The following is a 14,983-nucleotide window of genomic DNA, read 5'->3' as shown; positions in this document are numbered from 1 at the left end:
GATTCTGCGAAGCAATGTGAACAGGCACAGAGAAGGTGCTATCAGGGAATTCTCTGCCTGCCTTTCCCCAGTGCTCTGCAAGCTCTCCAGGACAACATAAAATCTGGGGCTCTGTGCTTTCTTTCGTTCTGAACAAGTGTTACTGTTTTCTGCACAAAAGCGATTCTTGCGAAGCAATGTGAACACTTCTGCTTCCCAGGCACAGAGAAGGTGCTAGCAGGGAATTCTCTGCCTGCCTTTCCCCAGTGCTCTGCAAGCTCTCCAGGACAACAGCAAATCTGGGGCTCTGTGCTTTCTTTCGTTCTGAACAAGTGTTAGTGTTTTCTGCACAAAAGCGATTCTGCGAAGCAATGTGAACAGGCACAGAGAAGGTGCTAGCAAGGAATTCTCTGCCTGCCTTTCCCCAGTGCTCTGCAAGCTCTCCAGGACAACATAAAATCTGGGGCTCTGTGCTTTCTTTCGTTCTGAACAAGTGTTAGTGTTTTCTGCACAAAAGCGATTCTGCGAAGCAATGTGAACACTTCTGCTTCCCAGGCACAGAGAAGGTGCTAGCAGGGAATTCTCTGCCTGCCTTTCCCCAGTGCTCTGCAAGCTCTCCAGGACAACATAAAATCTGGGGCTCTGTGCTTTCTTTCGTTCTGAACAAGTGTTAGTGTTTTCTGCACAAAAGCGATTCTGCGAAGCAATGTGAACACTTCTGCTTCACAGGCACAGAGAAGGTGCTAGCAGGGAATTCTCTGCCTGCCTTTCCCCAGTGCTCTGCAAGCTCTCCAGGACAACATAAAATCTGGGGCTCTGTGCTTTCTTTCCTTCTGAACAAGTGTTACTGTTTTCTGCACAAAAGCGATTCTGCGAAGCAATGTGAACATTTCTGCTTCCCAGGCATAGAGAAGGTGCTAGCAGGGAATTCTCTGCCTGCCTTTCCCCAGTGCTCTGCAAGCTCTCCTGGACAACATAGAATCTGGGGCTCTGTGCTTTCTTTCGTTCTGAACAAGTGTTAGTGTTTTCTGCACAAAAGCGATTCTGCGAAGCAATGTGAACACTTCTGCTTCCCAGGCACAGAGAAGGTGCTATCAGGGAATTCTCTGCCTGCCTTTCCCCAGTGCTCTGCAAGCTCTCCAGGACAACATAGAATCTGGGTCTCTGTGCTTTCTTTCGTTCTGAACAAGTGTTACTGTTTTCTGCACAAAAGCGATTCTGCGAAGCAATGTGAACACTTCTGCTTCCCAGGCACAGAGAAGGTGCTAGCAGGGAATTCTCTGCCTGCCTTTCCCCAGTGCTCTGCAAGCTCTCCAGGACAACATAAAATCTGGGGCTCTGTGCTTTCTTTCCTTCTGAACAAGTGTTAGTGTTTTCTGCACAAAAGCGATTCTGCGAAGCAATGTGAACACCTCTGCTTCCCAGGCACAGAGAAGGTGCTAGCAGGGTATTCTCTGCCTGCCTTTCCGCAGTGCTCTGCAAGCTCTCCAGGACAACATAGAATCTGGGGCTCTGTGCTTTCTTTCCTTCTGAACAAGTGTTAGTGTTTTCTGCACAAAAGCGATTCTGCGAAGCAATGTGAACACTTCTGCTTCCCAGGCACAGAGAAGGTGCTAGCAGGGAATTCTCTGCCTGCCTTTCCCCAGTGCTCTGCAAGCTCTCCAGGACAACAGCAAATCTGGGGCTCTGTGCTTTCTTTTGTTCTGAAAAACTGTTACTGTTTTCTGCACAAAAGCGATTCTGCGAAGCAATGTGAACACTTCTGCTTCCCAGGCACAGAGAAGGTGCTAGCAGGGAATTCTCTGCCTGCCTTTCCCCAGTGCTCTGCAAGCTCTCCAGGACAACATAGAATCTGGGCCTCTGTGCTTTCTTTCGTTCTGAACAAGTGTTAGTGTTTTCTGCACAAAAGCGATTCTGCGAAGCAATGTGAACAGGCACAGAGAAGGTGCTATCAGGGAATTCTCTGCCTGCCTTTCCCCAGTGCTCTGCAAGCTCTCCAGGACAACAGCAAATCTGGGGCTCTGTGCTTTCTTTCCTTCTGAACAAGTGTTAGTGTTTTCTGCACAAAAGCGATTCTGCGAAGCAATGTGAACAGGCACAGAGAAGGTGCTAGCAGGGAATTCTCTGCCTCCCTTTCCCCAGTGCTCTGCAAGCTCTCCAGGACAACATAGAATCTGGGGCTCTGTGCTTTCTTTCCTTCTGAACAAGTGTTACTGTTTTCTGCACAAAAGCGATTCTGCGAAGCAATGTGAACAGTTCTGCTTCCCAGGCACAGAGAAGGTGCTATCAGGGAATTCTCTGCCTGCCTTTCCCCAGTGCTCTGCAAGCTCTCCAGGACAACAGCAAATCTGGGGCTCTGTGCTTTCTTTCCTTCTGAACAAGTGTTACTGTTTTCTGCACAGAAGCGATTTTTGCGAAGCAATGTGAACACTTCTGCTTCCCAGGCACAGAGAAGGTGCTAGCAAGGAATTCTCTGCCTGCCTTTCCCCAGTGCTCTGCAAGCTCTCCAGGACAACATAGAATCTGGGGCTCTGTGCTTTCTTTCGTTCTGAACAAGTGTTAGTGTTTTCTGCACAAAAGCGATTCTGCAAAGCAATGTGAACAGGCACAGAGAAGGTGCTAGCAGGGAATTCTCTGCCTGCCTTTCCCCAGTGCTCTGCAAGCTCTCCAGGACAACATAAAATCTGGGGCTCTGTGCTTTCTTTCGTTCTGAACAAGTGTTACTGTTTTCTGCACAAAAGCGATTCTTGCGAAGCAATGTGAACACTTCTGCTTCCCAGGCACAGAGAAGGTGCTATCACGGAATTCTCTGCCTGCCTTTCCCCAGTGCTCTGCAAGCTCTCCAGGACAACATAGAATCTGGGGCTCTGTGCTTTCTTTCCTTCTGAACAAGTGTTAGTGTTTTCTGCACAAAAGCGATTCTTGCGAAGCAATGTGAACACTTCTGCTTCCCAGGCACAGAGAAGGTGCTAGCAGGGAATTCTCTGCCTGCCTTTCCCCAGTGCTCTGCAAGCTCTCCAGGACAACAGCAAATCTGGGGCTCTGTGCTTTCTTTCCTTCTGAACAAGTGTTACTGTTTTCTGCACAAAAGCGATTCTGCGAAGCAATGTGAACAGGCACAGAGAAGGTGCTATCAGGGAATTCTCTGCCTGCCTTTCCCCAGTGCTCTGCAAGCTCTCCAGGACAACATAAAATCTGGGGCTCTGTGCTTTCTTTCCTTCTGAACAACTGTTACTGTTTTCTGCACAAAAGCGATTCTTGCGAAGCAATGTGAACACTTCTGCTTCCCAGGCACACAGAAGGTGCTAGCAGGGAATTCTCTGCCTGCCTTTCCCCAGTGCTCTGCAAGCTCTCCAGGACAACAGCAAATCTGGGGCTCTGTGCTTTCTTTCGTTCTGAACAAGTGTTACTGTTTTCTGCACAAAAGCGATTCTGCGAAGCAATGTGAACAGGCACAGAGAAGGTGCTAGCAGGGAATTCTCTGCCTGCCTTTCCCCAGTGCTCTGCAAGCTCTCCAGGACAACATAAAATCTGGGGCTCTGTGCTTTCTTTCCTTCTGAACAAGTGTTACTGTTTTCTGCACAAAAGCGATTCTGCGAAGCAATGTGAACAGGCACAGAGAGGTGCTAGCAGGGAATTCTCTGCCTGCCTTTCCCCAGTGCTCTGCAAGCTCTCCAGGACAACATAAAATCTGGGGCTCTGTGCTTTCTTTCCTTCTGAACAAGTGTTACTGTTTTCTGCACAAAAGCGATTCTGCGAAGCAATGTGAACAGGCACAGAGAAGGTGCTATCAGGGAATTCTCTGCCTGCCTTTCCCCAGTGCTCTGCAAGCTCTCCAGGACAACATAGAATCTGGGTCTCTGTGCTTTCTTTCGTTCTGTACAAGTGTTACTGTTTACTGCACAAAAGCGATTCTGCGAAGCAATGTGAACAGGCACAGAGAAGGTGCTATCAGGGAATTCTCTGCCTGCCTTTCCCCAGTGCTCTGCAAGCTCTCCAGGACAACATAGAATCTGGGGCTCTGTGCTTTCTTTCGTTCTGAACAAGTGTTACTGTTTTCTGCACAAAAGCGATTCTGCGAAGCAATGTGAACAGGCACAGAGAGGTGCTAGCAGGGAATTCTCTGCCTGCCTTTCCCCAGTGCTCTGCAAGCTCTCCAGGACAACATAAAATCTGGGGCTCTGTGCTTTCTTTCCTTCTGAACAAGTGTTACTGTTTTCTGCACAAAAGCGATTCTGCGAAGCAATGTGAACAGGCACAGAGAAGGTGCTATCAGGGAATTCTCTGCCTGCCTTTCCCCAGTGCTCTGCAAGCTCTCCAGGACAACATAGAATCTGGGGCTCTGTGCTTTCTTTCATTCTGAACAAGTGTTACTGTTTACTGCACAAAAGCGATTCTGCGAAGCAATGTGAACAGGCACAGAGAAGGTGCTATCAGGGAATTCTCTGCCTGCCTTTCCCCAGTGCTCTGCAAGCTCTCCAGGACAACATAGAATCTGGGGCTCTGTGCTTTCTTTCGTTCTGAACAAGTGTTACTGTTTTCTGCACAAAAGCGATTCTGCGAAGCAATGTGAACACTTCTGCTTCCCAGGCACAGAGAAGGTGCTAGCAGGGAATTCTCTGCCTGCCTTTCCCCAGTGCTCTGCAAGCTCTCCAGGACAACATAAAATCTGGGGCTCTGTGCTTTCTTTCCTTCTGAACAAGTGTTAGTGTTTTCTGCACAAAAGCGATTCTGCGAAGCAATGTGAACACCTCTGCTTCCCAGGCACAGAGAAGGTGCTAGCAGGGTATTCTCTGCCTGCCTTTCCGCAGTGCTCTGCAAGCTCTCCAGGACAACATAGAATCTGGGGCTCTGTGCTTTCTTTCCTTCTGAACAAGTGTTAGTGTTTTCTGCACAAAAGCGATTCTGCGAAGCAATGTGAACACTTCTGCTTCCCAGGCACAGAGAAGGTGCTAGCAGGGAATTCTCTGCCTGCCTTTCCCCAGTGCTCTGCAAGCTCTCCAGGACAACAGCAAATCTGGGGCTCTGTGCTTTCTTTTGTTCTGAAAAACTGTTACTGTTTTCTGCACAAAAGCGATTCTGCGAAGCAATGTGAACACTTCTGCTTCCCAGGCACAGAGAAGGTGCTAGCAGGGAATTCTCTGCCTGCCTTTCCCCAGTGCTCTGCAAGCTCTCCAGGACAACATAGAATCTGGGCCTCTGTGCTTTCTTTCGTTCTGAACAAGTGTTAGTGTTTTCTGCACAAAAGCGATTCTGCGAAGCAATGTGAACAGGCACAGAGAAGGTGCTATCAGGGAATTCTCTGCCTGCCTTTCCCCAGTGCTCTGCAAGCTCTCCAGGACAACAGCAAATCTGGGGCTCTGTGCTTTCTTTCCTTCTGAACAAGTGTTAGTGTTTTCTGCACAAAAGCGATTCTGCGAAGCAATGTGAACAGGCACAGAGAAGGTGCTAGCAGGGAATTCTCTGCCTCCCTTTCCCCAGTGCTCTGCAAGCTCTCCAGGACAACATAGAATCTGGGGCTCTGTGCTTTCTTTCCTTCTGAACAAGTGTTACTGTTTTCTGCACAAAAGCGATTCTTCGAAGCAATGTGAACAGTTCTGCTTCCCAGGCACAGAGAAGGTGCTATCAGGGAATTCTCTGCCTGCCTTTCCCCAGTGCTCTGCAAGCTCTCCAGGACAACATAAAATCTGGGGCTCTGTGCTTTCTTTCCTTCTGAACAAGTGTTACTGTTTTCTGCACAGAAGCGATTTTTGCGAAGCAATGTGAACACTTCTGCTTCCCAGGCACAGAGAAGGTGCTAGCAAGGAATTCTCTGCCTGCCTTTCCCCAGTGCTCTGCAAGCTCTCCAGGACAACATAGAATCTGGGGCTCTGTGCTTTCTTTCGTTCTGAACAAGTGTTAGTGTTTTCTGCACAAAAGCGATTCTGCAAAGCAATGTGAACAGGCACAGAGAAGGTGCTAGCAAGGAATTCTCTGCCTGCCTTTCCCCAGTGCTCTGCAAGCTCTCCAGGACAACATAGAATCTGGGGCTCTGTGCTTTCTTTCCTTCTGAACAAGTGTTAGTGTTTTCTGCACAAAAGCGATTCTTGCGAAGCAATGTGAACACTTCTGCTTCCCAGGCACAGAGAAGGTGCTAGCAGGGAATTCTCTGCCTGCCTTTCCCCAGTGCTCTGCAAGCTCTCCAGGACAACAGCAAATCTGGGGCTCTGTGCTTTCTTTCCTTCTGAACAAGTGTTACTGTTTTCTGCACAAAAGCGATTCTGCGAAGCAATGTGAACAGGCACAGAGAAGGTGCTATCAGGGAATTCTCTGCCTGCCTTTCCCCAGTGCTCTGCAAGCTCTCCAGGACAACATAAAATCTGGGGCTCTGTGCTTTCTTTCCTTCTGAACAACTGTTACTGTTTTCTGCACAAAAGCGATTCTTGCGAAGCAATGTGAACACTTCTGCTTCCCAGGCACACAGAAGGTGCTAGCAGGGAATTCTCTGCCTGCCTTTCCCCAGTGCTCTGCAAGCTCTCCAGGACAACAGCAAATCTGGGGCTCTGTGCTTTCTTTCGTTCTGAACAAGTGTTACTGTTTTCTGCACAAAAGCGATTCTGCGAAGCAATGTGAACAGGCACAGAGAAGGTGCTATCAGGGAATTCTCTGCCTGCCTTTCCCCAGTGCTCTGCAAGCTCTCCAGGACAACATAAAATCTGGGGCTCTGTGCTTTCTTTCCTTCTGAACAAGTGTTACTGTTTTCTGCACAAAAGCGATTCTGCGAAGCAATGTGAACAGGCACAGAGAGGTGCTAGCAGGGAATTCTCTGCCTGCCTTTCCCCAGTGCTCTGCAAGCTCTCCAGGACAACATAAAATCTGGGGCTCTGTGCTTTCTTTCCTTCTGAACAAGTGTTACTGTTTTCTGCACAAAAGCGATTCTGCGAAGCAATGTGAACAGGCACAGAGAAGGTGCTATCAGGGAATTCTCTGCCTGCCTTTCCCCAGTGCTCTGCAAGCTCTCCAGGACAACATAGAATCTGGGTCTCTGTGCTTTCTTTCGTTCTGTACAAGTGTTACTGTTTACTGCACAAAAGCGATTCTGCGAAGCAATGTGAACAGGCACAGAGAAGGTGCTATCAGGGAATTCTCTGCCTGCCTTTCCCCAGTGCTCTGCAAGCTCTCCAGGACAACATAGAATCTGGGGCTCTGTGCTTTCTTTCGTTCTGAACAAGTGTTACTGTTTTCTGCACAAAAGCGATTCTGCGAAGCAATGTGAACAGGCACAGAGAGGTGCTAGCAGGGAATTCTCTGCCTGCCTTTCCCCAGTGCTCTGCAAGCTCTCCAGGACAACATAAAATCTGGGGCTCTGTGCTTTCTTTCCTTCTGAATAAGTGTTACTGTTTTCTGCACAAAAGCGATTCTGCGAAGCAATGTGAACAGGCACAGAGAAGGTGCTATCAGGGAATTCTCTGCCTGCCTTTCCCCAGTGCTCTGCAAGCTCTCCAGGACAACATAGAATCTGGGGCTCTGTGCTTTCTTTCGTTCTGAACAAGTGTTACTGTTTACTGCACAAAAGCGATTCTGCGAAGCAATGTGAACAGGCACAGAGAAGGTGCTATCAGGGAATTCTCTGCCTGCCTTTCCCCAGTGCTCTGCAAGCTCTCCAGGACAACATAGAATCTGGGGCTCTGTGCTTTCTTTCGTTCTGAACAAGTGTTACTGTTTTCTGCACAAAAGCGATTCTGCGAAGCAATGTGAACACTTCTGCTTCCCAGGCACAGAGAAGGTGCTAGCAGGGTATTCTCTGCCTGCCTTTCCGCAGTGCTCTGCAAGCTCTCCAGGACAACATAGAATCTGGGGCTCTGTGCTTTCTTTCCTTCTGAACAAGTGTTAGTGTTTTCTGCACAAAAGCGATTCTTGCGAAGCAATGTGAACACTTCTGCTTCCCAGGCACAGAGAAGGTGCTAGCAGGGAATTCTCTGCCTGCCTTTCCCCAGTGCTCTGCAAGCTCTCCAGGACAACAGCAAATCTGGGGCTCTGTGCTTTCTTTCGTTCTGAACAAGTGTTACTGTTTTCTGCACAAAAGCGATTCTGCGAAGCAATGTGAACAGGCACAGAGAAGGTGCTATCAGGGAATTCTCTGCCTGCCTTTCCCCAGTGCTCTGCAAGCTCTCCAGGACAACATAAAATCTGGGGCTCTGTGCTTTCTTTCCTTCTGAACAAGTGTTACTGTTTTCTGCACAAAAGCGATTCTTGCGAAGCAATGTGAACACTTCTGCTTCCCAGGCACAGAGAAGGTGCTAGCAGGGAATTCTCTGCCTGCCTTTCCCCAGTGCTCTGCAAGCTCTCCAGGACAACATAGAATCTGGGGCTCTGTGCTTTCTTTCGTTCTGAACAAGTGTTACTGTTTTCTGCACAAAAGCGATTCTGCGAAGCAATGTGAACAGGCACAGAGAAGGTGCTATCAGGGAATTCTCTGCCTGCCTTTCCCCAGTGCTCTGCAAGCTCTCCAGGACAACATAAAATCTGGGGCTCTGTGCTTTCTTTCCTTCTGAACAAGTGTTACTGTTTTCTGCACAAAAGCGATTCTGCGAAGCAATGTGAACAGGCACAGAGAAGGTGCTAGCAGGGAATTCTCTGCCTGCCTTTCCCCAGTGCTCTGCAAGCTCTCCAGGACAACATAAAATCTGGGGCTCTGTGCTTTCTTTCGTTCTGAACAAGTGTTAGTGTTTTCTGCACAAAAGCGATTCTGCGAAGCAATGTGAACAGGCACAGAGAAGGTGCTATCAGGGAATTCTCTGCCTGCCTTTCCCCAGTGCTCTGCAAGCTCTCCAGGACAACATAAAATCTGGGGCTCTGTGCTTTCTTTCGTTCTGAACAAGTGTTACTGTTTTCTGCACAAAAGCGATTCTTGCGAAGCAATGTGAACACTTCTGCTTCCCAGGCACAGAGAAGGTGCTATCACGGAATTCTCTGCCTGCCTTTCCCCAGTGCTCTGCAAGCTCTCCAGGACAACATAGAATCTGGGGCTCTGTGCTTTCTTTCCTTCTGAACAAGTGTTAGTGTTTTCTGCACAAAAGCGATTCTTGCGAAGCAATGTGAACAGTTCTGCTTCCCAGGCACAGAGAAGGTGCTAGCAGGGAATTCTCTACCTGCCTTTCCCCAGTGCTCTGCAAGCTCTCCAGGACAACATAAAATCTGGGGCTCTGTGCTTTCTTTCCTTCTGAACAAGTGTTAGTGTTTTCTGCACAAAAGCGATTCTGCGAAGCAATGTGAACACTTCTGTTTCCCAGGCACAGAGAAGGTGCTAGCAGGGAATTCTCTGCCTGCCTTTCCCCAGTGCTCTGCAAGCTCTCCAGGACAACATAAAATCTGGGGCTCTGTGCTTTCTTTCCTTCTGAACAAGTGTTACTGTTTTCTGCACAAAAGCGATTCTTGCGAAGCAATGTGAACAGTTCTGCTTCCCAGGCACAGAGAAGGTGCTAGCAGGGAATTCTCTGCCTGCCTTTCCCCAGTGCTCTGCAAGCTCTCCAGGACAACATAGAATCTGGGGCTCTGTGCTTTCTTTCGTTCTGAACAAGTGTTACTGTTTTCTGCACAAAAGCGATTCTGCGAAGCAATGTGAACAGGCACAGAGAAGGTGCTATCAGGAAATTCTCTGCCTGCCTTTCCCCAGTGCTCTGCAAGCTCTCCAGGACAACATAAAATCTGGGGCTCTGTGCTTTCTTTCCTTCTGAACAAGTGTTACTGTTTTCTGCACAAAAGCGATTCTGCGAAGCAATGTGAACAGGCACAGAGAAGGTGCTAGCAGGGAATTCTCTGCCTGCCTTTCCCCAGTGCTCTGCAAGCTCTCCAGGACAACATAAAATCTGGGGCTCTGTGCTTTCTTTCGTTCTGAACAAGTGTTACTGTTTTCTGCACAAAAGCGATTCTTGCGAAGCAATGTGAACACTTCTGCTTCCCAGGCACAGAGAAGGTGCTATCACGGAATTCTCTGCCTGCCTTTCCCCAGTGCTCTGCAAGCTCTCCAGGACAACATAGAATCTGGGGCTCTGTGCTTTCTTTCCTTCTGAACAAGTGTTAGTGTTTTCTGCACAAAAGCGATTCTTGCGAAGCAATGTGAACAGTTCTGCTTCCCAGGCACAGAGAAGGTGCTAGCAGGGAATTCTCTACCTGCCTTTCCCCAGTGCTCTGCAAGCTCTCCAGGACAACATAAAATCTGGGGCTCTGTGCTTTCTTTCCTTCTGAACAAGTGTTAGTGTTTTCTGCACAAAAGCGATTCTGCGAAGCAATGTGAACACTTCTGCTTCCCAGGCACAGAGAAGGTGCTAGCAGGGAATTCTCTGCCTGCCTTTCCCCAGTGCTCTGCAAGCTCTCCAGGACAACAGCAAATCTGGGGCTCTGTGCTTTCTTTCCTTCTGAACAAGTGTTACTGTTTTCTGCACAAAAGCGATTCTGCGAAGCAATGTGAACAGGCACAGAGAAGGTGCTATCAGGGAATTCTCTGCCTGCCTTTCCCCAGTGCTCTGCAAGCTCTCCAGGACAACAGCAAATCTGGGGCTCTGTGCTTTCTTTCGTTCTGAACAAGTGTTACTGTTTTCTGCACAAAAGCGATTCTGCAAAGCAATGTGAACAGGCACAGAGAAGGTGCTATCAGGGAATTCTCTGCCTGCCTTTCCCCAGTGCTCTGCAAGCTCTCCAGGACAACATAAAATCTGGGGCTCTGTGCTCTCTTTCCTTCTGAACAAGTGTTACTGTTTTCTGCACAAAAGCGATTCTGCGAAGCAATGTGAACAGGCACAGAGAAGGTGCTATCAGGGAATTCTCTGCCTGCCTTTCCCGAGTGCTCTGCAAGCTCTCCAGGACAACATAGAATCTGGGGCTCTGTGCTTTCTTTCGTTCTGAACAAGTGTTACTGTTTTCTGCACAAAAGCGATTCTGCGAAGCAATGTGAACAGGCACAGAGAAGGTGCTATCAGGGAATTCTCTGCCTGCCTTTCCCCAGTGCTCTGCAAGCTCTCCAGGACAACATAGAATCTGGGGCTCTGTGCTTTCTTTCGTTCTGAACAAGTGTTACTGTTTTCTGCACAAAAGCGATTCTGCGAAGCAATGTGAACACTTCTGCTTCCCAGGCACAGAGAAGGTGCTATCACGGAATTCTCTGCCTGCCTTTCCCCAGTGCTCTGCAAGCTCTCCAGGACAACATAGAATCTGGGGCTCTGTGCTTTCTTTCCTTCTGAACAAGTGTTAGTGTTTTCTGCACAAAAGCGATTCTTGCGAAGCAATGTGAACACTTCTGCTTCCCAGGCACAGAGAAGGTGCTAGCAGGGAATTCTCTACCTGCCTTTCCCCAGTGCTCTGCAAGCTCTCCAGGACAACATAAAATCTGGGGCTCTGTGCTTTCTTTCCTTCTGAACAAGTGTTAGTGTTTTCTGCACAAAAGCGATTCTGCGAAGCAATGTGAACACCTCTGCTTCCCAGGCACAGAGAAGGTGCTAGCAGGGAATTCTCTGCCTGCCTTTCCCCAGTGCTCTGCAAGCTCTCCAGGACAACATAGAATCTGGGGCTCTGTGCTTTCTTTCCTTCTGAACAAGTGTTACTGTTTTCTGCACAAAAGCGATTCTGCGAAGCAATGTGAACAGGCACAGAGAAGGTGCTATCAGGGAATTCTCTGCATGCCTTTCCCCAGTGCTCTGCAAGCTCTCCAGGACAACATAAAATCTGGGGCTCTGTGCTTTCTTTCGTTCTGAACAAGTGTTACTGTTTTCTGCACAAAAGCGATTCTTGCGAAGCAATGTGAACACTTCTGCTTCCCAGGCACAGAGAAGGTGCTAGCAGGGAATTCTCTGCCTGCCTTTCCCCAGTGCTCTGCAAGCTCTCCAGGACAACATAAAATCTGGGGCTCTGTGCTTTCTTTCGTTCTGAACAAGTGTTACTGTTTTCTGCACAAAAGCGATTCTGCGAAGCAATGTGAACAGGCACAGAGAAGGTGCTATCAGGGAATTCTCTGCCTGCCTTTCCCCAGTGCTCTGCAAGCTCTCCAGGACAACATAGAATCTGGGGCTCTGTGCTTTCTTTCGTTCTGAACAAGTGTTACTGTTTTCTGCACAAAAGCGATTCTGCGAAGCAATGTGAACAGGCACAGAGAAGGTGCTAGCAGGGAATTCTCTGCCTGCCTTTCCCCAGTGCTCTGCAAGCTCTCCAGGACAACATAAAATCTGGGGCTCTGTGCTTTCTTTCGTTCTGAACAAGTGTTACTGTTTTCTGCACAAAAGCGATTCTGCGAAGCAATGTGAACAGGCACAGAGAAGGTGCTATCAGGGAATTCTCTGCCTGCCTTTCCCCAGTGCTCTGCAAGCTCTCCAGGACAACATAAAATCTGGGGCTCTGTGCTTTCTTTCCTTCTGAACAAGTGTTACTGTTTTCTGCACAAAAGCGATTCTGCGAAGCAATGTGAACAGGCACAGAGAAGGTGCTATCAGGGAATTCTCTGCCTGCCTTTCCCCAGTGCTCTGCAAGCTCTCCAGGACAACATAAAATCTGGGGCTCTGTGCTTTCTTTCGTTCTGAACAAGTGTTACTGTTTTCTGCACAAAAGCGATTCTTGCGAAGCAATGTGAACACTTCTGCTTCCCAGGCACAGAGAAGGTGCTATCACGGAATTCTCTGCCTGCCTTTCCCCAGTGCTCTGCAAGCTCTCCAGGACAACATAGAATCTGGGGCTCTGTGCTTTCTTTCCTTCTGAACAAGTGTTAGTGTTTTCTGCACAAAAGCGATTCTTGCGAAGCAATGTGAACACTTCTGCTTCCCAGGCACAGAGAAGGTGCTAGCAGGGAATTCTCTACCTGCCTTTCCCCAGTGCTCTGCAAGCTCTCCAGGACAACATAAAATCTGGGGCTCTGTGCTTTCTTTCCTTCTGAACAAGTGTTAGTGTTTTCTGCACAAAAGCGATTCTGCGAAGCAATGTGAACACTTCTGCTTCCCAGGCACAGAGAAGGTGCTAGCAGGGAATTCTCTGCCTGCCTTTCCCCAGTGCTCTGCAAGCTCTCCAGGACAACAGCAAATCTGGGGCTCTGTGCTTTCTTTCGTTCTGAACAAGTGTTACTGTTTTCTGCACAAAAGCGATTCTGCGAAGCAATGTGAACAGGCACAGAGAAGGTGCTAGCAGGGAATTCTCTGCCTGCCTTTCCCCAGTGCTCTGCAAGCTCTCCAGGACAACATAAAATCTGGGGCTCTGTGCTTTCTTTCCTTCTGAACAAGTGTTACTGTTTTCTGCACAAAAGCGATTCTGCGAAGCAATGTGAACAGGCACAGAGAAGGTGCTAGCAGGGAATTCTCTGCCTGCCTTTCCCCAGTGCTCTGCAAGCTCTCCAGGACAACATAAAATCTGGGGCTCTGTGCTTTCTTTCCTTCTGAACAAGTGTTACTGTTTTCTGCACAAAAGCGATTCTGCGAAGCAATGTGAACAGGCACAGAGAAGGTGCTATCAGGGAATTCTCTGCCTGCCATTCCCCAGTGCTCTGCAAGCTCTCCAGGACAACATAAAATCTGGGGCTCTGTGCTTTCTTTCGTTCTGAACAAGTGTTACTGTTTTCTGCACAAAAGCGATTCTTGCGAAGCAATGTGAACACTTCTGCTTCCCAGGCACAGAGAAGGTGCTATCACGGAATTCTCTGCCTGCCTTTCCCCAGTGCTCTGCAAGCTCTCCAGGACAACATAGAATCTGGGGCTCTGTGCTTTCTTTCCTTCTGAACAAGTGTTAGTGTTTTCTGCACAAAAGCGATTCTTGCGAAGCAATGTGAACACTTCTGCTTCCCAGGCACAGAGAAGGTGCTAGCAGGGAATTCTCTACCTGCCTTTCCCCAGTGCTCTGCAAGCTCTCCAGGACAACATAAAATCTGGGGCTCTGTGCTTTCTTTCCTTCTGAACAAGTGTTAGTGTTTTCTGCACAAAAGCGATTCTGCGAAGCAATGTGAACACTTCTGCTTCCCAGGCACAGAGAAGGTGCTAGCAGGGAATTCTCTGCCTGCCTTTCCCCAGTGCTCTGCAAGCTCTCCAGGACAACATAAAATCTGGGGCTCTGTGCTTTCTTTCGTTCTGAACAAGTGTTACTGTTTTCTGCACAAAAGCGATTCTGCGAAGCAATGTGAACAGGCACAGAGAAGGTGCTATCAGGGAATTCTCTGCCTGCCTTTCCCCAGTGCTCTGCAAGCTCTCCAGGACAACATAAAATCTGGGGCTCTGTGCTTTCTTTCCTTCTGAACAAGTGTTACTGTTTTCTGCACAAAAGCGATTCTTGCGAAGCAATGTGAACACTTCTGCTTCCCAGGCACAGAGAAGGTGCTATCACGGAATTCTCTGCCTGCCTTTCCCCAGTGCTCTGCAAGCTCTCCAGGACAACATAGAATCTGGGGCTCTGTGCTTTCTTTCCTTCTGAACAAGTGTTAGTGTTTTCTGCACAAAAGCGATTCTTGCGAAGCAATGTGAACACTTCTGCTTCCCAGGCACAGAGAAGGTGCTAGCAGGGAATTCTCTACCTGCCTTTCCCCAGTGCTCTGCAAGCTCTCCAGGACAACATAAAATCTGGGGCTCTGTGCTTTCTTTCCTTCTGAACAAGTGTTAGTGTTTTCTGCACAAAAGCGATTCTGCGAAGCAATGTGAACACTTCTGCTTCCCAGGCACAGAGAAGGTGCTAGCAGGGAATTCTCTGCCTGCCTTTCCCCAGTGCTCTGCAAGCTCTCCAGGACAACAGCAAATCTGGGGCTCTGTGCTTTCTTTCGTTCTGAACAAGTGTTACTGTTTTCTGCACAAAAGCGATTCTGCGAAGCAATGTGAACAGGCACAGAGAAGGTGCTAGCAGGGAATTCTCTGCCTGCCTTTCCCCAGTGCTCTGCAAGCTCTCCAGGACAACATAAAATCTGGGGCTCTGTGCTTTCTTTCCTTCTGAACAAGTGTTACTGTTTTCTGCACAAAAGCGATTCTGCGAAGCAATGTGAACAGGCACAGAGAAGGTGCTAGCAGGGAAT

Source organism: Strix aluco, chromosome 28 (assembly GCF_031877795.1).
Source record: "Strix aluco isolate bStrAlu1 chromosome 28, bStrAlu1.hap1, whole genome shotgun sequence".
NCBI classification, from domain to species: domain Eukaryota; kingdom Metazoa; phylum Chordata; class Aves; order Strigiformes; family Strigidae; genus Strix; species Strix aluco.
Note: the sequence above shows the minus strand (reverse complement) of the source record.